Here is a 27,567-nt window from a genome sequence, read left to right as displayed (position 1 = left end):
TGAAGATGAAGGCTGTGGTGCAGGCAATATGGATACTCTTAGGGTCTATGAGAAAGAGTGAAAAATACCACCAAGGGAATCCAGCCAGGTGGTTATAAACAATGATAAAATAGACTTTAGAGGAGCAGCTTGCAGCATGGTAAGTGTTAGTCTTTAAGACCTGTCAGAAGTTTGGTAGAGAGTAGCAAAATCTGCAGAAATAGATTAGGAATGTGAAGCTTGTTGCTAGAAAAGAAAATTTCTTTTCTGACTGTCATAAATCTTTGCCTCTTCACCACTTTAGCTGCTTCCTGCATTCCCTAAGCAGGCTTAGTGTTCATACGTGGCCAGAGGGTTTCAATTTGAGCTCCAAATAATAATAATAAATTCCATAAAGTGATTCCATGTGGAGAGGGGAGATAATAGTGCCTTATGTTTACACAGCAGGTTCCATGAGCCTTTGGGCTGGGCAGGCTGAGGAGCAGCTCCTCACCTGCTGCTGAAGTGCTGGGGTGACAGGGTGGGGGAAGCTGCCCTGCATGAAGCTGCTGAGGGAAAACTGGGTAAAGGAAGGAAGTGCATTTCTCCATGCTGGATTTTAGCCAGGATGCTGAAGTTAAACACCTGGTTAATTAATGAAAAGAGCTGCAGCAGCACCATGCCCCCCAGATTTCCACACTGGAATCTGTGCTGTTTTGTGAAGATGAGCATGGCTCTTCCATTACAGCTTCACTGCCACGAGTCCCAGGACTTTGCTGAAATTGGCTCTGTTGAGTCTTGAAGGGCAGCTGCTGTTTCTCCTGATGAAAAGTCTTTCTCAGCTGCAAGCCAGCCCAGCCTGCCTCTACAGAGGGCTCAGTACCTCCTACCCAGATCAAGGTATGTCATTTTGTTTCATCTGGTGTGGGAGAGCAGGAGCTGCATAACAGCTCCACTGAGAGAGAGAGATCTCATCCTTCATGTTAGCAGGAGAACCAAGGCTTTGGGAAGGGCAGAGAGAGGAGCATGTCTGCTCTCACCTCTTTCCCTGTGTTTGACTTGGGATGTCTCATTCCTGATTCCATGTGGAAAGGTCATCACAGCTTCTCTGTCCTGGGATTGGCTCCTAAGCAAGGAGCACTGGGACTTGGTTCTTGTGGATGATGAGAATCTCTCTGTTGAGAGCCAGATCTGTTGGGGTGGGAGGACCTTGTGATGGCTGACCAGTGTGATTTTTGGTCAGCCATCTGGTGGGAAATTATGTTCTGGCAGGAATAATATTCTTAAAAGCATCTTTTAAAGGTTTTGGCTTACTGGAAACAAAGTCTGTTTTTGAGTTTGCATGCTGGAATCCCTGGTAAACATCCCCTCTGCCTCTGCTGCCTCTGTCCACAGAAGTTCTTCTTTACTCTGCTTTACCTGACTGACACAGGGATAGTCTCTGTACTGAGGATTTTACTTCTGGTGTTCTGAGTGTGCGGGGCTGTGCTTAGCAATGTGTTGGCTTTCTGCAGGGACAGATAGAAGTGTGGCTTTTCCCTTACAGTACTGTTGTCCAGTTGATCTCTTCCACCCCACCAACTGCTCTGACCTCTGGCTGTTCCATTCGCTCCCCTATTTCAGTTCTTAGAGAAATATACAGTCACAAAATCTCACTGTAGTCAAATATCTTCTCTTTTAATTTTCATCTACAAAAGCACAATGTTACTAGAATTAGCTCTGCTTGCCAAGAGAGTTCCCTCACAGGCATGGGGTTTTATCCCTGCAAGCCTCTGCTAGGGACATGGAGTACTCTGAAAACATAAGCTGAGGCTTTGACTCCCCATCAAACTTTGAATTAAATCCAGGGTAAAGGGAAGGACCTTGACATGCATCCCATATCAGGACTTGTGGGAATTCCTTTTGCCTGGTTTACACAAGATTGCACAAGGGAGAGGTTTAACACTTGAAATGTATTTCTTAAGGAAAGACTCAGGGTTTTTCCTTGCACTACCTTGGACCCATTCTCAGGCTAAACAGCCAAATGTGTGTGCAGGTGCCTCAGTGCCATAGCTCCAGGAAAATAAAAGTCAAGGTTTGCCCCTCCTGTGCTGGCAGGAGGAGGCACTGCTGCCTGTGACTCTAAAGCAATTGAGCTGCATGTTCTGGCTGGAATCCAGCTGAACTGGGTGTAGAATAAAACCTTCAATTACATGCCCTTGGAGGTCATGTCTGGATTGTCCTTCTGCTTGTTCACTGATGAATGTGCTGGTGTGGAGCAGGAGAGGGCTTGAAATTATGTACTGGGGTCACATCTGTGGGGTCCTCCCTGTGTGGAAGTGGAAGGCAAGTGGGATTTTTGTTTTCCTGAAAGAGGAATTGGCTACATTTAGTTCCTGATTTTTGAGGTGCTGAAGGAACACTTGTGTGCTTTGCATCAGAAACTGAGCTGTGGAATGCACTACGTTCTCCCCTGTCTCCTTTGGACCTGGTTAAGCCAGTGATGGTTGAATTAAGATGCAATAATATGATGCTTTTGTCTTCCATCTTGATCTTCCAGGTTTTCCACCATCATCTTTTTGAATGCTTAACAAACCCAAAGCCTCCTGCTTCCCAGGGACCATCTGGCTGGGCTCTATCTATAAAGTCCTGAAGCTCTACCAAGTTCAGGGTCATTAAATTATTCCAAACAAACCTTTCTCTTGTGATTTCAATTGGATACAAAAACGACCTTTACTTCCTGCCTGAAGCTCTCTAATTGACAGTGTTGGTGGGACACCTGTTGTCCACTGAGGTTCCTGTTGGTCTCCCAGCATCAAGGCACAGCTCTTTCCTTTAGTTCTGCAAGCAACAAAGCACTCCTGCAGTCCTCCCATATGCCTCATATACTGAGTTTTCCACCTCTGAGAAAATCTCCACATCCCCAGTGTGGGGGATGTGGATATATATTTTCATGAGGACTTTGGTTTGTGTAACCTTCAGTTGAATTTTTGCTTTGTGAGGTTTTTTTATTCTATTTTGTTTTAGTTTTTTTTTTTTCCTTTTCTGATTCCATCCCTTTGCTCCTAATCCCACCACCTGGTATGGCTCACACTGCAGAATCTCTCTGCCTCCTCAGTGTATACGCCCTTCAAATATTTGTAGACATTTATCACTTCCCCCTCTCTGCTTAGTCATCTCTCTGCCAAGCTAGACATATTTAGTTCTTCTAATCTTTCCTTGCAACTGAGTCCCTCCAGCACTCATAATTCATTTCTCCTTGCTCTTCTTGGTATATTTTCCAGTTTGTCAGTACTTTAAGAATTTCTTATTTCGTGGTGGTTTAATATGAGCAGACGTAGGGAAAAAAAATGGAGAAGAAAAGCTTCCTGAGGACAGAAGGGTTTTTTTTGGCTCCAAGTCACTGGGAATAGATAAGAGTGGGTAGTTCTGGGAATTCCTGCTGCAAGTTCTGGGTGGGTGTCTGGGACACAGAATGGGTCCCCTCTTCTCTTCTGAATTTCTCTGTTCCCCATCCCTGAAACATGTAAAAAATTATATCAGCTAATAAATATTTTGGCTGGTTTGCTTCTGGATTTCTTCTGTTAAAAGAGTCTTGGCTCAGCTTTCCATTCCCTGTGTCTCTGTCAGGCTAAAGGCTTTGCCTAGGAGTGATTTTTTTTTTTTCTAGTGGGCTGCAGGGTACAAGCGCTTCAGAGGTAGTGGGTGCATCTTAGCAGTGCTGAATTTCTGCTTCTCAGCTTTGTTCTTCTCAAATACTGGCAGGCATGGTGCCAAAGGATCAGCAGAGATCAGCCAGCTCCTTTTTATCTCAGGAAGATTTTTTTCCCTTCTGGACATTTGTTTCTGCTGTGTCCAAGCTATATAAAAAGAAATATAATTTCAAATGGGTCTTAGGAGCCCAGATGGACTTTTTTTTCCTTTAAATAACCAACTCAACGAATTCTTTATTAGAACCTTGTTAATTAAAGCTATACCCCGAGAGGATAGGCTGGAGATGCTGTTCAGTCTCCACCTCTCATACTGAACTCCACAGTGGTTTTGGAGGCATTCCTGGTATCTCACACTGATGGCAATTTGTGCTGTCTGAGATTACATGACGTGAGCAGAATTGAAAGGAGTGACGGGGAGCAGCAAGTGTTCCTTCTCTCATTAGCTACAGCAAGGCCTGCTGTCAGTATTAAGGGCTTTTTTAATATTCCCCATCACCACCTAGTGACCTGCAAGGGAGCCGCAGTTTATCTAGCCAAGAGATTCTGTCAAATTTGCTACACTGAGATAGGTGTCAGTATCAAAATGCTTCCAAAACCAGGATAAAATCCATAGCAAACTTGCACTGTCTGCCTACCTTTATGTGCTGCAATCTAGATTTCAACTGCAAATGTAAAACCAATGTGTTTTTTACACAAGAGAAATGAAAAGATTGTGCTTTCCTTCCTTATATATCACCATCTTCCACCCAGACTAGATACTTATCAAGCATCTGTCTTCAGTTTTGATTGTGTCCTGAGAACATTGAGTTTAAGTAGAAATGTGTTGGCTGGGCAGGAAATGTTTCTCCATTGTGCATGGAAGGCTTTTTTGGGTCTCTTAAACCAAACTACAGAAGGAAGGGAAAAACAGCAAACAAAAAGTGTTGGTTGGATATGGGAATGCAATTAATTCTTTGCATCCAGCCCATGTCAGTCCATGCCACCAGCTAGCTGATGCTTCTGTATCATCCTAAAATGTAGAAACAAGGAACCCCAAACTTCTTGAGCAAAGAGCAAAAGCTGCTGTTGCTTTGCCAATGGATTGACTTTCCCAGCTGCTTGTGGGACCAGCCTTGGAGAGTCACGCTGAGCAGTACATTACAGATATACACACTGGATATCAAATCAGAGAGAGAGAGAGGGCATTTGCTGTCGCTTGCAGAGTGCCTTTCCCTCTCCTCGTTGTCAGAGCATTCAGAAGAATTAAACAATGGGTCTTTGTGTGGAAAAAGAAAACACTGCCTCTATCAGAAGCTTAGGCAGGAGTGGCAAAATCATTGTGAAGAACGGCTAGAAAGAACAGCAAGAGGCATTTTCACCAGCCCATCCTCAGATAAACTTGTCATGGGCCCTGATTCTTGAAGCAGCACCATGTCATCTACTTTAGCACCTTCAAACTGCTGATTAGCATCATCATCCCACTGCAGTCTGGGCTGGCCAGCTGCTGCCTTTGATGCAGTTGCAAAGGAGCTTGTCTTTCCCAGAGGAATTGGCTTCACTTTGTCGTGTTTGTCTGCTGTCATTCCCATTTAGAAAGAGGGTGGGGTGTTTTTTTTTTTTCTGTTTGTGTTTCTGCTTTATAAGAATATGCAGTTGCTTAAGATCCATTTGGTTGACAAAGTGTTTTGCAAACAAACTGTACATGGGAATCGCTTTGTTCGCTGAAATGCAAAGCAATAATTTTTACTGTGGAATCTCGGGAGACAGATGTGGTTCAGCACAGCATGACTTTAAGGATTTGGCTGACTAGAGGTGGGATTACTACCATATTTAAAGCAAAGCATACATTCAAAAGCTTTGAGCTGAGGTTTATTCTATGCAAATATTTGACAAGTGGCCTCTCATTTAAGCACAAATAAAAGTATTGAAGCTTGCACCATTTATAGCTGTTGGCAAAAGAAAATTGTTTCTAAACAAGTGTCTGTGAAGTATAATGGCTATTTCTCCCCATCATAAGTTCCTTTGTTATCTTGCTTGCCCCATTGACTCTTAAAAGAAAAGTGTGTGGGAATTTTATTTATTCAGTCCCTCTTTTAATGTTTTCTGAACTTCTGATCTTTAGTGAGAATTTTTATGTCTTTCTGCCTCAAATCAGCTCTGTAGCAGTTAAAGTTCTGTGAGCTTAAATAACTAATACAAGGGCAGATCAGGTTTTTCCTTGCTCCTGCTCCCCAGGTGTTCCTGAGCAGAGATGTTCAACCCCTGGCCTCATTTCCATTCATTGTAATGGAGTGATAACAAAACGCATGGCCAACTTCTCTAATTAGTCTCGTGTTCCTCAAGGTCTTTTCTTGTTTCCTGATATTATTTCTTATAGTTTAGCTTTTTGGGCTTTGTTGGTATTTCCCTAAACACCACTAATAGTTCTCCCCATCTTCCAAATTATCTCTTTGGGCATGAACTGATATATTGCAAACAAAGCAATGCAATATTCATCATTAATTGATCATGATCTCTCCTGGTTTTGTTGTTGCTGTTGGGTTTTATTTTAATTCCCACTCTGTTTAGGGGAAATTGTTTAATTTTATTCAGTACCCTAAGTTTTAAATTTTTATTAAACTATAATGCAGATATATATTCAGTGTAGCTTTCATGAGTTTACTTTCTTGTGGATTGCTGATCTCATTTTAATTAAAATAGGGAAAGCATAGAAAGGAAATTAAAATAAGAATAAAAATAAACTGTTGGTTGCCCCACAGTTCTGCTGGGAGGAAAAGGTAGGGGACAGGGATTTAAATGTAGTGTATCATTCTTCTGCTCTCCCATAACCATTAGAAAAGTGAAGAAAAAGGACCTGTGTCTGTAGAGGATGGAAATGTGCAGCTCTTCTCCTCACACTGAGAATCAGCCTCCCAGGAGACTCAGTCTCAGACCGGGTTTGTTCAAGGGAAGCCTTATTATGTGGAATTGTGTCAAATGGTGAGGAGGGGTATAAAGAGATAATCAGAGTCCTCCAGCACTAATTACCTGTGCTCTATAGAAATCCCTATCTCCATTCAGATCCTTTCTACAGGAACATGTCAGGGGAAACAAATGAAGTCTGGTTCTGCAAGAGCCAATTGAGATGGCAGAGAACAGGGAAGTCGTGGATTAAAGCGAGCGACTTTTCGGGACCTACCATAATGTTGGACTTGGTTCTCCCCGCCCTCTCTTCTTCTTTTTGCATTCATGCATTGAAACATAACAAGAAATCTCTGCATTTCTCATGCCTCCTTTATTCTGAAATCTCTAGGCTCTTTGCAAATATTAACTGTAAAATTTCACAGTTATCTACCCATCTATCCAATCTCTCTCAAAGCATTTAAGTGTTCCCAGCACAATTCAGAGGAATAGCGATGAACAGAGTATAATAAATATCAAAACAGTTTTCAGCAAAAGCAAATCATTTAATCTATTAGAAAATAATGAAGGACTTATGATTTAGCATTGAAAGGAAGTCAGGACAGCAGCTGTCAGAAGAAGGGTAATTGCTGTTTGACCAATGTCCAGTGATAATGTTCAGGATCAAAATTATTGGTATTTTTCTTATCAAAGGCATTAAAGTTTGCAATTAATCACGTTTGTAATTTGTTCCTGCAAATTTGGAGGGAGAGAATGAGGAAATCTTGGGGGTAAAGTAGTGAGATCTCGAATGAGAACCTTCCGGAACAGTCAGGTTAAGAACGTTTTCCTACCCAGCAGGAGGGAAGAATAAAAGCAATTTGAATCAGTGTTAACCTTTAAATCAGAAATATCACTTGGTGCATGTTTGTACTTGAGGATTCTCTATCACTGTTGCTGAATATAGGACCCAGCTACACTAGAGATACACATACAAAGTACTCAATTTAAGTGAGCACAGATAAGAGGCAGGTCTTGCCACTTTGATTCATGCCACCAATAATTTCAAGCAGAGAACACCCAGAGCACAGTGCTTCTGAGCACAGAGAGGTACAGCCTGTTCCCATAGTCATGGAGAAGTGCTAATGCTCTGCAGAAAATCTCTCAGTCATTAGAGACACCTGTCAGTGGTTTTGAAATGGAGTTTGTCTTACACTCAATGTCATCTCTTGGTGTGGAGTGAATAGAAGAACTTCCCTCATGGAAGGGACTAGGAGGACAACAGGTCCTTATTCCAAAGCTTGACTCTCTCAATTTTCAATTTCTGTCATTGAATCTTGAGTATTATTTACCACAAAAGTCAAATTAGGAGAGTTTTACTCCAAACATTTCCTGATATTTTCAACCAGCAGACTGGTCTAGCCCATGGATGTTAGCACATTAATTTGCTTTGCATTCCATGACTTCTATCTTAACTGACCCAGGATATTTTCTTTTGGCATATGGCTCAGCCACGAGGGCTTGGTATTTACAATATTAATATGAAGTCAGATCCAGCTGTTTGGAAATTCACTCATGAATGAAGTCTGATCAAATGGCACTGACACAACACCATTGCCTGCTGTACTTTGATTCTCTGTTCTTTTTTCTTGCATTTCCTTCAAATTGAAAGTGCATTGCATTCAACGGCTACCAACCAAAATCCTCATCACCAGAGCAAATTCAGATATCTGTCAGAGGTCAAGCATTAAATGAGGAATCATCCCAACAAAATTAAGGCAAAGAATTAAAAAGTATCAAGAGTTCATTCAATAAATCTGCAAAATAATTTGCATTTCAAATCTTAGACAAGCAGAGGAGCGGTGTAATTTCTGTCTGTAGATTCACCACTGTGATGTTCATTATCTGATTATCTCTATCTACAACCTTCCTAGTGCTAATGCACATTGTCTTCCTGAGTCCTGAATTAGTGAAATGTGTCTGACACTGGATTTGAAGGTAATTGCTATGGCTCCCCTCAATGAAATGTCTCTTAGGACACTCTTGGAAATTAAATGTTCCTTCTCGAGCCATTATTTGCTGACTCCATCCCTATCTTATTAAATAATTATCAAGTAAAAATGTGTAATTTGAAATATGCATGTCATGTTTAGGTAATGAAAGAACCAGGCATTCTCAGTGGATTAATGACAGCAAAACATTGCCTTATATTCTCTCAAATAAGCCACTTCCCAAGGTCCTGCCAGGACCTAATCAGAGCTGACCAACCATTCTTGCACGTGATGCCTCTCGATGCTGCTTTGAGGTGTCTGTCTTGAGTCCTTACAGCTCCCATGGAGAAAACTGGGGTTTAAGTGATGCCCTTGGAGTGTTATGAGCCTTGACTGATGGGTTTGAACTTTGATCATCCTCGTGGGTCTCTTCCAACTCAAGATATTCCATGGCTCTGTGACTTGGATTTGTGGATTTGTGTCACACTGGGAAGTTCTGTTCACGGTGGTAAATTGAAGGCATGCATATAGTGCTTGAAAGTACAAAGCCCACATTTCCAATATTTAAAATATCTTGTGCTCTATAAAGTTCATCCCACTACAATTCTCAAAATGTTTACAATGAACCGTAAATATTCATAGCAGTGTGATTTCGGTGGAGTTACCAGAGATTTACACGGCCATAAGCAAGACCATAATCTAGTCCTTTGTCCTTTCACTAAAGGATTTTATGAGGTAAATCTGAAGATCTTTATTCAGTGATAATTAAACCAGACAAATTAGAAATTCTTCTACTGCAGTCAGACTTTGGCACAAGTTGAATATGAACTATATTAATTCTCTTCTTAAAATAAATTCCCTTATTTTTGATCATAATTTGTTTGTCTTAACTTCAGCTCCTTCTCCTTACTCAGCTCAATGACACATTGATAGCTCAGTCTTCATTTTAATAGTCATAGCTTGAAGAAATTGAATATGACTAAGGAAGAAATAGAGGTGTCTGTTTCTCATATCTCTCCTAGGGAAGGGCTGTGCCTTATATCAGCTATATGCCTCTTAAAGTAGGATGGTTTTTATTCTCCAGCAGCTCTGTCTTCTAGAAATAAATACTTATTTGTATAAGCTGAAACAAAACCTATATTTCAGCACCTTATCTATGTTTGTAAATTCAAGGAAACAGATTTCCAGTTGTCACTTAGATGTTTGGAGTTTTTTGTTCCCTCAACCAAAACCTTCCCTGATTTGTTTTGTTGCTTATGGAAGTGCTTGTTTCTAGCAAAGAAGTTATTTTGTCTGCTTGGATTATGCTATAAATACAAAGGCAAAAGTTGTTATCATCTGCAGAAGCAAATGTGAAGTGGAAATCCATTATTGTGGTAGCCTGGCACGCCTCTGTGGGAAACACATTCAACAAGAAAGCATGTCATCTTCCATGTTTGGGTTCTCTAGCTTGTTGGGAAAATAAAAGTCATGGAAAGTGCAAATGGGAAACTTGATCTCCATTTCAGCTGGCATTATTTCTTACAAGAGCAAGGGAAAAGCTTTTTTCTTAGTATACTGTTGGCTGTTCTTTAATGTGGTTTTCTTTTCTTTTGCTTTTTGTGTTTTTCACACTTGCTCATGTTGTGAGAGCTGTTCCTCTGTGGCTGTACTGCTCTAGCAGTCAGAGCAATTTTTTTTATTCCTGCCTTATGCTGGTGGCTTCATGTTGTGAAAAAGGTTAGTAAAATTCACCACCTTCAACCAAATATTCTGGAATTTCCATATTCATATGTGGGGTCCTGTCACAGACATCACCAAAGTTGGGGGTCTTAGTCATGAATAGATTTTGGCAATGAACATTTCCATTGTTTATCTATGAAGAAAACCATAACAGAGTAAGTTGCTTAAGAGATGATGTGCATGCTCATACCTCATATTTCCCTTCACGGTGGATATTTTGCAAATAAAAGCTCAGGTTCACTTGTCTTCTGGAATATATATATTTACATATGTATACAAGTGTGTGTGTAGGTATGGAGAGGGGGAAAATATAGAAATCAAAGGATATAAGCACTTGCCTTCTAAATTAAACTGTCACTTCCTCCAGGGATTATGAAGTGCATTCATTTTGTGGAATAGTTTGTTTTGAAGAATTCACTGAGGGAATCCACTGTGAAAAAGCCTAGTCCTCATTAATGCAAGGGGGAAGAGAGTCTGCAGTGGAAAGAATAAAGGCTGTATCTCAAAATGTACATGGAGCTTTGAGCTAGGAATGACCTGCCCACTGCAAAACTTGATCTCTCCATGGTCTGAAGGATTGCAGTAAATGAGTGTTTGTCTGGGTTAGTTAGTGACAGGAGGGAAATTTGTTCTTGTACAGCATGGAGTGATCTACTGTTTGTAAGCAGATTGTAAGTGAGGAGCTGTAGAACAGCATTTCTGGCTTTTTGCTTCACTTAATCATGGAACAGAGCAGACCCTGAGGCCCTGTGCAAATTTTAGGACCCATGAAAACTAAACAGTGAGTGAACGTAAATTAACCGCTCCTCTCGGGGATTAAAAAGACAGGCTCATTATTTTGGTTTTCATTCTGCTAAAAGGGCCAGTTTCCAGCAAGAATTGTAATAAAAAGAAATTATAGCTCTGTCTGAGGTAATTTTCTACCAGTTGCAATACCTGATAGGTCTCCAAATGTTAGGGAGCATCATTCAGCCTGGAGCACAAGGTATTCCAAGGATTACCCCACGGATCTATCACCCTTGGGTCTTTTACTAACAGCATTAGTCTGGCTGGTATAAGAAGGTGCAGAATAGAAAGGCCAGGAGAAGGTTTCCTACATGTTTGATATGCATTAAACTTCAGAAAATGTGTTGAACATCTGTGTACAATATATGTGGCAATAGAAAAGCCTTCTTTTCTAAAATATTTCAAAATTGGCCATTTTCCCTGTTACTTTAAATAAATAGTATGTACTTGTATGTTTGACACAACATTCTGAATATGTTCTCCTATATTCAAAGTGTAATGAGTAAGATTCATCACAGGAAAAGAAACATTTTCCACATTAGCAATGCTAATGAATAAATTATATGGCATTCCTGCATTGCTTGCTATTATTATTTGATCTTTGCAGTTTAACTAGCAAGCAGAATTGCTTCTTACTGAATTTTTGTGCTTGCAGCTGAGGTTCCTGGGCTACCTAATAGCTGTTTGGAGACCAATCTTGAAAGAGCTGGAATATTGCTGTGGCTCAGAATGGGCAGGTGCCTGTGCTAGCAGCCCTGTGACAGCATTGCAATCAGCTTGACTGGTTCCTGCAATGTTCTTTTCACTGGAGGGTCAATGGGGTGAGACAGTGGATTGTTCTGCATTTGTAAATAGCATGAGCCACAGAACAATACAGCTGTGGCTGATGATTCTGTGTCCACACTGTGTGTATTTCAAGGGGTTTTCCTGAGGTAGCTTTAATGTGGCTTTACAGAGTGAATGCTTGTTAGTGGTCACAGCATTTAAGTGGTCCTGGAGCATATCTTCAAGTAAGGCATTATCTAAAAGGAATCTGGTTAACACACCCCAAAGAAACCCAGCTATGATCACTCCAAAATGCAGCGAAAATACAGTAAAGTGGGAACAGTCTGGAGATTCAAGATCAGGTTGGATGGGGCTCTGAGCAACCTGATCTAGTTCATGTCCCTGCTCACTGCAACAGGGGTTGACTGGATGACTTTTAAAGGTCCCGTCCAACCCAAGCCATTCCAAGATTCCATGCTCTTTAAAAGGATAATCTTGATGGAAAAAAAAAAGGCGTGAAGGCAGGTCGATCAGCAGTCTAATAGGAGAATTTTTTCATTAATTTCATTACTTATTTAAAGAGGTAAAAGATTGCCACCACCACCTTAAGAGCAGTCAGTGCATTGGCGGGCGAGCAGGGAAGTGGAGCATGCTGAGAGCACTCCTGTTTTGACACTCAGCATTGCTTGTTTCCCTCATCCTTGTTTGTGTGGACAAGGGGATGTTCCCAAAAGCAGGGTGGTCAATTAAACATGCCCCAGTTACAGTAAATGCAAAAAGGTTCTTTGTTTAATTATTGCCTTCTTAAATTAAATAGTGTAGGCACTTATTCATCTGGGTGGGCACAATAGGTGGTAATGGCAATTTGCAACAATTGTCCTAATGAGGGATGATGAGTTTCATTCAAGGTAGTGGGATTTACTATGGACACTGGGGTCTCTGCCAACACATCCTATTACAGGATCAGGACCCTCAACAATAAATGGTTCACATTCTTGGAACTAATGTCTCTAATGGGAATAACAGAAGTGGAGATAATAATAATGTATTACCTCGACCACAGGAGTGCATTGAAGGATTAATTGAATAATGGACTAAATTTATCTCTGATGCAACTGTGCTGATCTGATCAGTAGGATTTTACCTTCGTGTTAGTAAAACACATGAAAAAATAATCTTTACAAGTCTCATTTTGCTATTATTATTATTATTATTAATTATTGCCTTTTAAAACCAGAATGCAATTTAGCAGTCTGGTTTGCTTCAGATAAAAAATTTGAAGTCTTAGTTGGAAGCTGCCCCAAACTTTTGTCTAAAATGCTGATTAACAGCCTCAAGGGAATGAGCTTCCTTGCAAGATTTCAACACTGCTGCATAGTTTTGGGCAAGGCAGAAACCGTGTAGGAACAAGACTTTCCTAAGGATTTATTTTCTCTATATTGTGTCAGCTAAAATGTAATACAGGGAACTTAACAAAAATGTGTTTTCTGCAGCAATCATGTAAATGTCTTATAAGCATATATTGTCACCTTTCTTCCTATTGAATTGTGCCCAAATCCATCCAGTTTCTCATTTCTCTTTGGTTATTCACAGAAACATGTTACTTGAAATTTATTCCTAATGCTATGAGGGAAGGGTTTTAGGAATAAGCTGGTGAAGGAACACAGGATCTGCCATCTTTTTAACCAATGTTGGGAATTACTGGTTGTCATTCAATGACTCTTCTAGAGATATGGAAGCGCAGACAAATTTTGGTCTTTTGAATCTTCAAAGTGGTATTTTGGAGCTGAAGAGCAGTTTAAGCTCACTTGCTATTTTCTTTCTTTGGTTTGGAGTGTCTCAATGCTTTTCCATAAATGTCTGCAGAATTCCTGCTTTTCCTCTTAGGTTGTCAGCTGTCACCATTTGAGCCCTACTGACAGTTTTCAATGTACAGGTTAAGCTGAGGTGTTAGTGCACTGCAATCTGTACATTGGCAGGAAGAGGAGAATAAAAACACAGGCAGAAATTACAGGATCTTGTTTCAGAGAATGGCTGATGACTGCTGAGGGCCACAGAAAGTTTCTCTTGGAAGATTTCTGCAGCAGAGGCTGATAGGGTCTAGAAAAGTGAATGTTACTGGCACTGTCACCCTATGGTTTCCTGTTGTACTTACAAGTGAAAGTGCTGAGAAAACTATCTGCTGCTTAAACATCTTCTGGAATAAGAACAAAAACCTCATTTCCTTCAGCACTCCAGTGCCTGGCTTTTACTTAAATTGGGCAGGCCAAAGGAAGCATGGCCAGTGCACCTAGGTGGATTGGGGAAGCAGCCACACAATGTGAGTGTCCCACAGGGAGGATGGATATGCTCAGGAGGTGGCAAATTAAAATGTTTTAATCCAATTTATCCAGAAGCCATCTGCAAAACTCAAGCTATCAAGGTCACGTATGTTGGCATCGTGTCCATCTACGCCTGACCTAGAACTGACCCTCTGGTTTATGTAAGGAATGAAAGAGAGGAGGAGCTGGAACAGGGGAGAAGGGAAGAGTTCTGTGATTGGAAACAGTGGCCACTGAGTGAAGGGAAGGTAAATCCTGTTTCCCCAGCTATATCCATTCATTAGAGATCAGTAATGGAAACTTTATCAGCTGTCGGTTCAGAACTACTGCAGTAAATAGACTTGAAATCTCCATGGGATGCTCCAGAGAAACAAACAATAATAGCCAACACTTTCCTTTGAGCCTTCCCCATCACAAGGCAGGAGTGGGAAGATGCAGTTAAATTCTTATGCTCACTGCCCAACAAACAAGGTCACAGAGAAATAGTGTGAAAATGACAATTGCACGCAGGGAACATTGCCTTGGTTTGAATCAGGCTCCTCATGCAGAAATTACACCATGTCAAATCCAGGTCTTGCACAGCCTGAAACACCTTGCTAACAGTTCAGTTTCCCGGATCATTGTATTTTAATGCACAGAAATATCTAAATTTCTAAATTCAGGCATTATTAGCAAATCTTTTTTGAAAAAATAGTTTCACTGACACTTGGCATGCAAATATGTGTGCTAGACAAGTGACTATTTTTTAGGGTTTTTGTTTGTTTGTTTATTTTTGCTTAGAGGGGTTTTTTTTTGAGTTTTTATTTTTACAAATTTCCCAGACTCTTGGGATTTCCAATGCCTTTTTGCAGTCTTCTGCTGGGAGCAGTGACATTCCTTAAACCACAGTACAGTGGGCACTAGTCCTGCTACCTGGACAAAAGTGTCCCACAGTCAGGAAATTGGAAGGAATTGCTAGATTATTTATTTAAGTTTGCTCTGGGCTAACTACAGGGAGGAGACTTTGACATGAATAAGCTTTAAGCTGACAGAGGGTGGGAAGTCCTCAGCATCCAAGTTTTAGCTTTGAATGTATTGTTGAAAATAGTGAAAATTTCAGCCCTGAGTGTGCTATAGCAAATTACTCTGTGTCCTTCCCCCTGTACCCAGGTGTGAGCAGAAAGGTTTTCAATGTCTTCCTTGTGTGAGACTGCTCTGTATAATGCTGAAGTCAAATAGGAGCAAGAGGGAATGATGTGCATGTCTCAACACCACTTTAACGTGATTTAAGCCATTATGCATGATCCATAAACCCTTGGGCATATCATCCTCTTTTAAAATTCCTGCTTACCTTTTTACAAGGGCTTCTCCAGAACAGGAGCTCCTTAGGCCCTATTTTGCCCATTTGTAGGATGTGTATTTACAGAAAACACAACATTAACAGTTTCCCTGGGCATTTTGCTGCTCATTCCAGTGCCTAAGGTCAGCCTGCCAAGGCACTTCCTCTGTGCCTGCCTGTGTCTGTATGCACTAACAAGCTGACTCAGGGTATTCCCAGCCATTTCAGGCTCAGCAGGTCAAGAATCTGCCCTGAAAAACCACGTTTTTCTCACTTAGACATATGTATCTGGGTTGTTGTGCCTGGCTTAGCAGCTGCTGCTTGTTGGTTTTGCTGAAAGCTGTCTGGGTCACACAGTGCCATCACCCTGGACAGAAATGGGGTCAATCCCAGGGTCTGGTGACAGCAGGTTCTTGCATGGTCTCAAAGCTGGAGAAGACAGAAACCTTGGCCCTGGTGGACATGCTGTTGGACTGTGGCACCTGGTGCAGAGAACAGGCATGCTGGAAAAAAAAAATCATGCATTGTTGTGGTTTAAAAGTGAAGCTTGTCAGTTTATTTTCCCTGGTAGGAGAAAATATCACCAGCAAAGAGGAGCAGAAAATATTTTATTGCATTATTACCTTGAATTTCTAGCAGGCCCCAGCCAGAATTCTGCCACCTATGGCTGAGCATTACATTCCCAGCTTATTCTTCTTTTCAGTCTCCTGCCAATATAAGCTGGGAATGAACTGTAAATAGAGCATTTAATTGCCATCAAAGGTGTGCTCATTTCTCTGTATGCCACACACTTCCACCACAACCTCTGTCAAATCACTGAGTTTTTCTGGTTTCTGCACTGAGGCTGCTAAAGTTTTTTTGAGTTACCAAGTGTCTGTTTAATATAAACATGTCTGGGCCTCAAAATTAGGGGAACTCATCTCGAAGAGAGCCTTGAGGCACAACTGATACATACATCAATAACAGATACGTATTTTTACAAGCAATCTGGACATTAGGGTTTATTATATGCCAACAATGTATCAATGACTATAACTAACTGTTTATAAGGCAGTGAAAAGCCGCAGGATATTTCAGATTTGGCTTTCAGCCATAGTTTGTCTCCTACCAGAAAAGAAAATGTAAAATAAATAAAAACTGGGAAGAAAATCAGCCTGTAAATATTTTCTGAGCAGCCTGAGCAAGATGAACCAGACAATTTTGTTTTATCCACTGGCTAAGCCTTTGGAATATGGTGATGCTGCCACAGATCTTATAGCTACTTTTATGCTAGCAGTTGTTTATTGTATATAGTGGTGTTATTAATTTGTTGTTGCATTCATGAGGGTTTAGCAGCACAGCAGTGACAGTGTAGGATGCTATAAAAGATCTCCAGGGCCCTGTGAAAGAACAGGGGTAGGCAGCAGTGGTAGTGTTGTTAGAAAGGATAAAACAATTGTTCTTCCCTGGGTCTCCCCTGAGGACTCCAGCAGGGACACAGCCAGCCAATAACAAAATTTAAAAAGGCTTCTTTAAGCACTCAATATGTTCATAAGTCCACACACACTAATGCAGTTAGGAAGTCTCATATGATCAATGCAATGTGTGTGCAGATGGTGACAGTAAATGTACAGGAGAGCTGTGGAAAAAGATTAAATAAATGTTATCAATGTGATTCCAGTGGTGATAATGGGAAATGAGACCAAAAGAAATATTACGAAGAAACAGTGATGTGAAATCATTTGGGGAGGGGAGTGATTACAAAGGAAACAGTGCTAATTTAGAGAACTAATTATCATATAGGCTTCACAGCATCCAAAAAGGAACCTGGAAGCCATTAGCAATACACCCCATGGTTTTGCTCAAGTAGGGGATTAATGGCACTGGGTCCATAAAGGCAGCAGCAGTAATGAATCTCCAGTCCTTAAACAGTTGTAATGATCTCCATGACAGATATTTCAGAGAACTGCATTGTCAACCCTCCTATGACTGTCTTTTGCTTCATTTCTAATATTGTCTTGAAGGAAAAATAGAGGTTTCCTTTGCAGCTCTTTATGTAGCTTTTCCCTATCAAGGCTAAATGAGGAAATGTTTTATGGATAGTTAGGATGGATCCAAGACCTCTCATCATGGGAATGAGGTAATGCTGCTTAAGAGTCCTTGAAATTTTGTGTAATTATGCTTTGGAGCACAGAACAGTCCTTTTCTGATAGGGACTGGGCAAAAATCTGCCCTGTTCCTGTGGCAGAATATTTTGTATGTCCCAGGGTTTCACTTTTTTATCACAATATTTTAGAAGAGAATGCAACAACAAGGTTTGGGCTTGTCCATGTCTTGCAAAGCACTGGGTGAGTGTGGAGGTGCCTGTGGAAGGTTCTTCCTAAGGTTCTTTACTAAATTTACCATGTGTGGGTGCCACTCATGATAAACAGACTCCCTGATTTAATCTGCTTTGAATTCCATTTGCTTATGGTTACCTGAGCAGCCCCTGTTTATGCTGGCTTTCTCAGCCTGTTATTCACAGATGTCTCTGAATAGACAAACTTCCTTTCCAGTCTAATGTGATTAAATTTTATAAATAAACTTTTCAGGGAACTGATTACTTACTGTTCTTGTTCCTGTACCAAAGTGTGTTGCTCTTCCTTTGTAATGTACTCCTACACCCTTTGAAACCTCCTTTCTGCAGTTTTTAAACCAACCTTTTAAACCCAAGCTGACTTGTGGGGTTGGAAACAAGCTCGTGGGAACAAAATAGAGGCAGTGAATGGTTTAATCCACAATGAACCTTCCTGTCACATTTTTGTGTGATTTAGAGGAAAACATTTTGGTTGAAAAGGGCTGTGTTGTTTGTACTGTAATAGTCTAAGGATCTAGATAAGACATTTATTAGACAAACTGATACAGAGAAGAACAGAGACACAAGTGCCAGACTGGAGAGCTAAGTATAATTTGAGAAATCATCAGAGTTTTGTTAGAGGGATGAGTAATACCATCTCTGTGGGAAAATGCAGTTGGCAGAGGAGAGAGTGTTAGCAGAGGAAGAGAAAGGTGAAGAGGTAATTATCTCCTAGGAGAATGGCACAGAGAGAGACACGCTTGGCTCAGGCAGCCTGGGAAGAGAGAATATCACACACTGTAAAACCAACACCACAACTGGTATTTTGGGGTTCTGGAGGATACGAGGAACTGCTGTCCCTAAGGAAAGCATGACTAAAAAAATCCAACCTAAAAACATACAAAAAATTACTAAATAGGGCTTTTACCTAAAGAGGTACCTCTTCTATTGAAGGAAGTTTCTTTTTAAAATAGATTTCACATCTAAATGATGTGAAAAACTCAGTTTGGATTGATGAAGAAAACCTCCTGTGACTGTCATGTACTGTGGTGCTCTGCAGCTCATGTGGAAATTCATTGAGCAATTGCAAGTGGAAATAGATCTTGTCTTGCTGTAAAAAAGCCATTCTTCTTGATCCCAAAATTAAATTGGTCAGGAAAAGGCCAGAAAACTACCCACAGACTGTCCTCATCTCAGCAGTGCTACTTAATGACATTTTAAGCACTTCAAGCTACATTATCCCGTGTGCAAGAACAGCTCTGTGTCTCAAATCTCAGTTTAGGACATGAGAACACGTTTAAATCTTTCTCTTTCCAGGCTTCCTGTCTGGCATTCGGATGGGATTTGTTCTTCTCTCATTTTAGCTGTCAGGTCTGAGCTCTGAGGTGGGTGGGATGAATCTCTCTCTGGAGAGCCTGATTTCTGCCTGTTGACAGCAGGAGGAGCTTGTAAAAGAGAAATTCAGCCTGGTTTTTAAAGCTGTTATTTGGCTAGATTGACAAGAGAAATCCCAACCTTTGTTGATTGTCCACATTTATTTATTTTTTCATTCTGCTTTTTTTTCCTTGTAAAGGAAGTACAATACAGAATTTCCTTATGGTAAAGAAATAAGTGCCTTGAAGTTTGTAGGGTAACAAGATGCTATCCTAAGATGTGCAGCATATGTAACTTAGAAAGATGGATCTCTGTTTATGGTGGTAGTGTTCCTGTTTCAGAGTGATTTCTCTTTCTTAAATCCCTTTTTCTGCTGTTGCTCACAAAAGCACAGAATCTTACGCTGCAAATGATGCAGAAATCATCCCCCTTTTCCCCTTCTCTCTTAATTGTTATGTTCACACTTTAGATGAAGTGTCTGAGTGGAGGGTTTAATTTAGATTTAATAGGATAATTATTGCATGACAAATTAATGCCAAACAATTATTAAGTACATCTCTACTGAGCCTTCTGGAGTTTGTAATAGGATAGCTATCAGCTACCTGGTGGTTCAACTTCAAGAAGTCTGCTCCTAATAATCACAGCATTTATTTACATACGATTTAAATACTGCTTTAGGTATAGTATTGTCAGAAGATAACTCAATTCTCCTGACACCTGAAAACTGGAAATGCCATTTTTTTACCGAGGGGTTTTAGGATGGCCCTAAGGGATGGAGATGGGATTATTGCTGGTGTTATCAGCACTGTCTGCACTACATCTTTGGAAACAATTATTAAAGCCCCAGATCCTCACTTGTGCATTCCACATCATCTGCAGTCAATGGAATTGCTCTGGGGTAAAATTGATTGTGAAGACTGAAGAATTAGGTCCTGCTTTGTTAATATGGTCGTTGTTGGACTTGGTTTGCAATTAATTCGGGGTGCTGCAAGGTATTCCTTTAAACAAAATTACTTGGAACTGTGTGAAATTATTTTAACACTGAGGGTCAACTTCTATCTAAACTATGATTAAACTAACTAAACTTCCATTAAACTGTCCCCTCAGAGCTTTATAATAGAGGTAGAAATGGAGGGGATGTCCATGAGTGTCCTGGGTGTTGGAGTCCTGGAGTCTTGCTCTGGCAGGTTCTATCTCCTACAACTGCTGCAAACAAATTGTGGTTTCCTCTCCCCTCTGCTGAGGATGAGGAGATAAGAGTTGTCCTTCCCATGGATACAGCTCTCCTCCTCCCTGGATGGAAGAGGAAATTCCTGTTCCCATGGAATGTTCCCAAGGAGTCATCCTGGGAAGGTTGTAGGTGCTCTGGTGTACCTAATGCAGATGTTTGCTGCAAGTCAGCAGTGGTTACTGATCATTAGCTCATGAAACCACTGCTGGAGGAGATGGGGCTGGGGGACACTGCAGAAATGGCAGGTATCCCCTACTGGTCTTATGCTAAAAATTCATTCCATGCTTGATCAAAACTGTGTCGCAATTTCTCGGCCTTCAAAACATTCTGCAGAGTTCTTGCTTGGGTGGTTGGGGATTTGTTTTTTGCCTTTTCCAAAGGGTTGGGGCAGAGTGAGTGACAGGAGGATAGTTTTGTTTGCTGCTGTGATGTTAATTTTGTGGCTGCAAACCTTAGCTGGTTATCAGCAGTCTGGATAGTGAAGCTGGCTGCCAGCCTGTCATTACATTTCGATTAGTGCTTTTAAAGACAGCTCCAAAAAAAAAGTGCCCAGAGCTGCTATTTATTTATTTACAATGGGCTTACATTTGTAAAGGAATAAATAACATGCCTTCCCATGAGCTGAGAAAAGGAGTTTATTGCAAGGCATTCAGGGTAAACACAACAGGAAGACATTTGGACCAAAATTACTTTTTCCCTGCGATGCAATGCAATGTGAATATATTGCTCTGTATATCTTTGCATGTATATGTGTGTGCCACAAACTGAACAAAAAGTTGTCATGAGAGCTTGCCACCTTTTCTGCTTGTTGCCACAGGTTGTATTTGAAAACAGCAGGAGAGCATTTCCTCTCCTGTCACACTGGGTGGCTTCTGATATGGCACTTGAGATTGATCAGATATTTGGAATAAAAACCCCAATAGAAGCTTGAAGTCTTGTTTTTGTGATGAGGGCAGTGTTTGTGTCCTCTGGGGCTGCTAGGAGAACTCGTAGGACATGAACTGGATTTGAACTTCGCTGTTTGCAGATTAATCTGTCCCTATAAAGATTCCTTTTTAGATCCCATTATTTATGAGAGAAGATTTTTCTTCCCCTCCTCCTTCCTCCCCACCCTTCTCCCAGGCTTCAAATCTTATTGCTGTGCCATCTAGTTTAATCTAACCCACAGCAATTAATGTCCTTGAATGGCAGTGTTTAAACAGCAAACAATTTCATCCTGCAAATGGTAGTTTGCTGTCTGGAATATGAACAGATCTTTAACAGTTACAGCAGACTAGATTTCCCCATGGCAGTTGTAAAAACCTGCTATATTTTGCTGCTACCTGTGACACAAGCATCATTCACACGGTTGTTTAAGGAATTGCCAAAATCGCGTTTTCCGGTGTCGAGTGCTTGGCTTTGTGTTCCCGTACCTGGTGTGGCTTCTTCAGCACAGTGTGAGGGGGATTCCTAATCCCTCACTGCCAAGAAGGTGGGGGTCATGTCAAGGGAAGTCTGAGCTGCTGGGGAGCATATAGAATTATGCATGGGCTGCCTTTTGCCTTGGTGCTTTGGGAGGATGGGGAGGAGGAGGAAGGTCAGTGCTTCCAGTCTTTGCTGTGTCAGCAGAGCTCCCCAGTCCAGCATCGCTGCCCTTTGGGGTTTTTATGTTTTGAGCACCTGCCTGAGGTGGTTCTGGGCTGTGCTCCCTGGCAGCTCTTCAATCACAGCAGGAATCATTCTGTCAGATCTAATCAAGCACAGCCTGCTTGGAGCCAGCACTCCCTTTTATTGTGTTGTACCTGCAGCTCCCAAGCCTCTTCCCTCCGGTAACTTCTAGGAATGAATCTTTAAAAACTCATAGCACCTTGCCTTCAGATGTTAATCCTTCAGCTAATGCAAACATGGGGAAAAGGCTGATTTGGAAAAATGAGGCTCCAGCTGCTTCTGCTGGCAGAAGGGATTGAGAGCCCTTACAGACAGTGCTGTTCTGGGCAAAACTGATGGAAGAAACAGTAGTGTTTCCTGGTGTCTCTTAAAGCACAGGATCTGAATCCCAAGATGGTAAATGCAGTTGAGGAGTACTAATTATCCACCCCAAGCAAATGAATCTATTTAGTGTGAGGCTGTGATTTCCTCTGAGAAAGCCCTTGAGAAATGCTGATGCCTTCAGAAGCTTGATTCCAGTGAAAAGTCAAAGCTGAAGCTCTCTGAGAGAGATTGCCTGGAGTTCATGGGTAGGGGATCTTAGGACATGGAGCCTCCATTATCCAGATTAACAGTTAACATTTTCCTACATCAGATTAAAAAATATAGGCTCATTTATTATTTATTATCTTACTCAGCTGCTATTTCAACTGCTGCCACATCTGATAAGAACAGCAGAGCCTCCCAGGGGGCTTTTATCACAGAAGCAGATGATACCCATATTGCTGTAGATAGATAGGAAGGCAGATGAATAATCTTTCATGGTCTGTCATTCAGGATAGTGAAACTATGGCTGATATCTTGGGGTAGTCTCCTCAACAAAAAAAGTTCTTTTTCTATCCTCTGGTATCACCTTTTACTACTGCTGAAACAAAATAGACACAAAAGTAAAATGTTTTAACACTCCATAAAATCTTTTCCATACTTTCAATCTAACCAATCATCTGAAATTGGAATGCTGAGTTACTTTATTGAATAAATACACAGATGAAGCAAATAATCTGATTTGAAGTCATACCACATGCTTGTAGCATGTTCAACTTCAGAATTAAAAGAGAAAAACCCGGTAGAATGCTCCTTTAAAAATTATTGATGATATCCTTTCTGTGACACATAAGGCCAAAGGTATTTTTACACTCTTTTATTTGTTCCCTTGTGTGACTCATCTTCACAGAAATCTACACTCACCCATGAATATCTATAAAAATGACTGGGAAGATTTTTCTCTTAGGTTATTGAATGGCCAGTAAGGTATAGGGTCTTGTGTGCTGCTGTTAATTTTTTGACAAATTGTCATGTTACAACAGCTAAGCTATTTTTTATTTAATCTGCTTGGGCCAACCACATTGCATTGCATTCTTAAAAATAATTTTAAAAGTTGTAAATTTTAAAAATTGTAAAATCTGCAATTCTGAAGGGTTGTACAGCATTACATGAGCAGTCAAGGGAATTCCTGTGCTGGTTCCAGTTTCCTAATGCAAATGCTAAAGGGACCAAGCTTGACTAAATACTCACAAGAAGGGAGGAATACTGGTAAAACTCTCCAGCAAACAGACTGCTGTGAGGAGCATATTAAAAACATGCACAGGAGATGGAGCTTTGGCAAGTGAACATCCAGTGCTTAGCCTCATTTTTATATGGTCATAAATAATTAACACTGCAGAACATTGGTAACACTGCAAAAGCCAGTCAATAGCATTTTCTTTTGGAAAAGGTCAGGTGGATCAAAAAATAAAAAGGGATGAAAGCATCATTAAGGCAACGCTTCTGGGTTCTTACAAATGAGTTGGTGAGGAAGGTTTTGCATTGCTGCTTTGCCTAAATTGGGGTGTGGGCTTGAATCCCTGTGGAACACCACAGAGCTGGATGTCTGATAGTGCATCTTGCCCCAGGATTTTCCTGTGTTGGGACCACGTGTGACTCCCTGGGTAGGGGTGGAGGGGCTGAACAAGGCTGTGCTGTCCTGGCCACTCTCACTTCTGGCTCCTCATCTCTTCCCAGGGCCACCTGGCTCTGCAGCAGCTCTGCATCCTCTGTGCTGAGCCGCAGTGGGAAGCCAGGGTTCTGCCAGTCCTAAAAGCTGCTGAACTTTGAAACCTGGCAGCACGTACCTGCTCGTGGTGCCAGGAGCTCAACAGCTTAATGCCTCTCCACATGGCTGAGCACCATAATTCCCATCCTAATTATGACCTGGTCATTGTGCAGAGAAAGAAAGCACGGCCAGGCACAGTCCAGTTGTAATCCCTTAACTGCTGCTCAAATGAGCTGTCCTTGTGCTGTCTAATGATGCCAGATTACAGTAGGCAGGGAAAAAACACAGAAAATTATCAATCTCTGTGTGACCTACAGGAAAGTGCTGGATGCTGAAACCCCCCCAAAGGGTAACTCTGGCTCACTCTGGATGGATCTGGATGGATCAGTCCCATCACTTTTTAAAAGTGGACAGGGCAGTTTTGGGATGTGCTCTTCTCCTGCTGTGACCCACAGGTCTTTAAACTCCAGCAGCATGTGTAGAATGGCATGGGGGGGAAAAGCTGGTGTTCCTGCTGTGCCAGGGAGTTTTGAGAACAGGGAAGATGCAGCACAGTAACAGTGCTTTCAGGGAAAGCTGGCTGGTGCACTGGACCATCAGCACCCAGGACCTGAGTGTAATCACAGAGGGACAACTTAAATGGTGACCTCCACAGCAGTACTCTTACAGCTTCCTCAGGGTGAGAAAAGTAAAGCCTTTTTGAGAAAAGTGGAGCAGGACATGATTTTTATACCCAAGAATAACACATCTTATATTTTCTTTGAGAATATGAACATTTCTACCCTCCAGAAAGTACTTTCTCTCTCCCAAACTCCCTCAGCTCACATGATAGTTGGCAAAATGGGTTAAGAAGCCTAAATTTCTCTGACAGTTAAAATACAAGAACCTGAATAATTTATATACAGCTTCACCCCAAGTTAAGAGGCAAACATCAGCCAGTGTGCTGCAGCCAGAGTTCCTTGAAATCCTACCTCAGCTTTGGGTATTTTAGGTTTATTTTATTCAAGAAATATGGAAAGAGAAGTGGAGGCATATGAGCAAGCATACCCAAAATCTCTTCTAATTGAAGGTGACATGAGCTGAAATAATAATAACCCCAGCACCTGTGTTATATGCATTAGTCCTGTGTGTGCCTAAGGTGTTGTACACACACACCAAACTCCTCCTAAAGCACTTCAGCCTATGCTGCTGTACCAGAGGAGCAAAAATCTCCATTGTGCCTTGCAAATTATTCCCCAGTGGAATCTTAAATATTAATCTCTTTCAGGTTATTAATCATGTAGAATGCAAGGAATCTATTTAGGCCATGGAGTACAATGGGGACTCTCCTTTGTCACTGTGACAGAGGCAGGATAAGGTGTCAGAGTGGTGGCAGTGGGCACCATCCCTCCTTGGTATCATCTCTGCTTTGCACCTCCCTGCCTGTAGCAAGAGCAGCTGTCAGAGTGCTGTGTATGGAACGGCTGGGGGCAGAACCGGTGCCAGAGTCAGGGTGTGAAGACAGATTTCAGAATTTGCTCCTGGGGCACAGTGAGAAGCCCCATCAGGCCTGCAGTGAGGTGTGAGCCTCAGGAGCCCCGGAGAGATGCTGCTTTCCCCTTCCCACCACTGCAGCGAGCTACAAGCCGCATCCATGTCAGACATGGGATGAGCTTGCATCATGTTCTACACGCAGCATCCCTGGAAATCTCAAAGATTAAAAATGTAGCAAACCATAAATATTTGAAATCCCCTGGAGCTGGCATATGTACTGTCTTTAAGCAGAGATTTTTGATCTGGTATCTATTTTTTCTGCAACAGCAACGTGCCTCTTGCAAAGCTGATTTTTTTTAGGGTTTTTTTTTTTTTTTCTATTCTCTTGCAATGGAAAATTTCACATTGCTCTGGCACAGCAGAAGCAGAGCATCACAAATTCTATTTGCCCAGCTGCATAGACAAGGAGTGGAGCTTCAGCCTCTCCTGACCCGTGTGTCACCTATTTCTGCTTTTCTCCTTGTCTGGATTTTGCCTAAGTGTGTGGTGATCTGATGGCATAAGGGGTGGCCCTGCAGCTGCACAGAAACAGGTCTAAAATGGGGATATTTCTTTTTGCTGAGCACTCAGGAGGTGCAGGACAGCTCTGCCCTGCTGATCTGCTTTAAACAGAGCCTGCAGCCCCTGCACTGCTGGGCTAACCTGTCCCTGGGTCCTTCTGAAGGATGGGGGAATCTCTTCCCAGTGTTTAATCCAAGGGATTCTGGTGGTGGAGTGCTGGAAGAGGCAGTGCTTAGCTCTGCCATTCCTCAGATTAATGGAGACAAGTGGTGTGTTTTGCAGCATCTCTCAAGGCACTGTTTGAGTTTAAGTTGTTCTTCAACAGCCTGGGCAGACTGGCAAATATTCCAGGGCAGAGTGGACAGTAATTTTCCTGAATATTCTCTGACTAAGGCTGGGAATGTAATCAGGCTATCCCCTATGTTCTGTGCATCTGCTCTAATAAGCACTCTCCTGTCTGTCGAAGAGAGGAGCCAGGAACAGCACCAAAAGAAATTCCCACTTGCATCCAAATGAGTGTTGCCTGGGGGAAGGAAGAACATATTCCTTCCCTTGACTTATAATGAGAGGGAAGAGACAAATCGGAGTTTTGCAATGAAGTAATACAATTTTTATAGCCCAAGATTCATCCAGTTACCCTGTATGATTATATCCAACATTACCCCAGGGTGTCCCAGCATTGTCCTGCAGTGATTCTCCCCCAGGACCTGAACTCTGCAGACTTTGCTATGCAGGATATCTCTCTGGAGCTGGAGATTGGCAGCTGTAGTAATTCTCATTAGCAGGCTCATTAGCCTTGGATATGGATCACCCTGTAGGGGGAGACAGTGGTTCTCCCTGGTAAAACATCTTTTGTGATCAAAGACAGGGAATATCTCACCCTCGTTTCCTTACACTTAAGCTGAAATGCAATTATGTTCTTCCTGAGGCTGGGGAATAAGGAGATAATAGCAAGCACTGAATTCCCCCTGATGAACTTCTTTTCCAAGCAATTTTCTGAAGGATTTCCCCACCCACCTTTGCATTGCTGGTGCTGCAGACCCACCTCTTTGGGGCATTCCAGAGTTTGGTTCTTCCTCAGTCTATTGCTATTTTTAGCCTGGTTTCCCAAGCTAAGAATCCATAATCAGGTGCTCTCTCACCTTTGGTAGTCCTCAGACCTCCTCTAATGGTCTCTGAATTAATTGACCAATTTCAGCCATTCTGGACAGCAAAACTCATGTTTCTTTGAGTAGGACAGGCAGAGGAGAGAGATTTGCATGTTTCTGTTAATGAGAGTTGCCATAAGCATTACCTGTCCTGCTTTGGTCTATATGGGTGCTCAGCACATCCACAGATCTGACACAGACTGGTCTTTTTCTTGCTATGGACAGGTGACATGGGAAAGAAAAGGATGGGAAAACTTCAGGGCTGAAAAAGGAATGTGTGTGAGGGGTGCTTGTGAAGGAGAACTGGGCTCCTTAAGGCCAGCAGGGATGTAGGAC

At 41.7% G+C, this 27,567-nt stretch overlaps 1 long non-coding RNA gene across 1 annotated transcript; it reads left to right on the top strand.

Moving 5' to 3' along the window:
- LOC135452111 (uncharacterized) lies at positions 1 to 27,567 on the top strand. Its single transcript, XR_010441536.1, has 3 exons — positions 1 to 139; positions 707 to 858; positions 27,457 to 27,567. It is a non-coding gene; the product is annotated as an uncharacterized LOC135452111 (long non-coding RNA).

Source organism: Zonotrichia leucophrys, chromosome 10 (assembly GCF_028769735.1).
Source record: "Zonotrichia leucophrys gambelii isolate GWCS_2022_RI chromosome 10, RI_Zleu_2.0, whole genome shotgun sequence".
Classification (NCBI taxonomy): domain Eukaryota; kingdom Metazoa; phylum Chordata; class Aves; order Passeriformes; family Passerellidae; genus Zonotrichia; species Zonotrichia leucophrys.
This window is presented reverse-complemented; position numbering and strand designations above follow the sequence as displayed.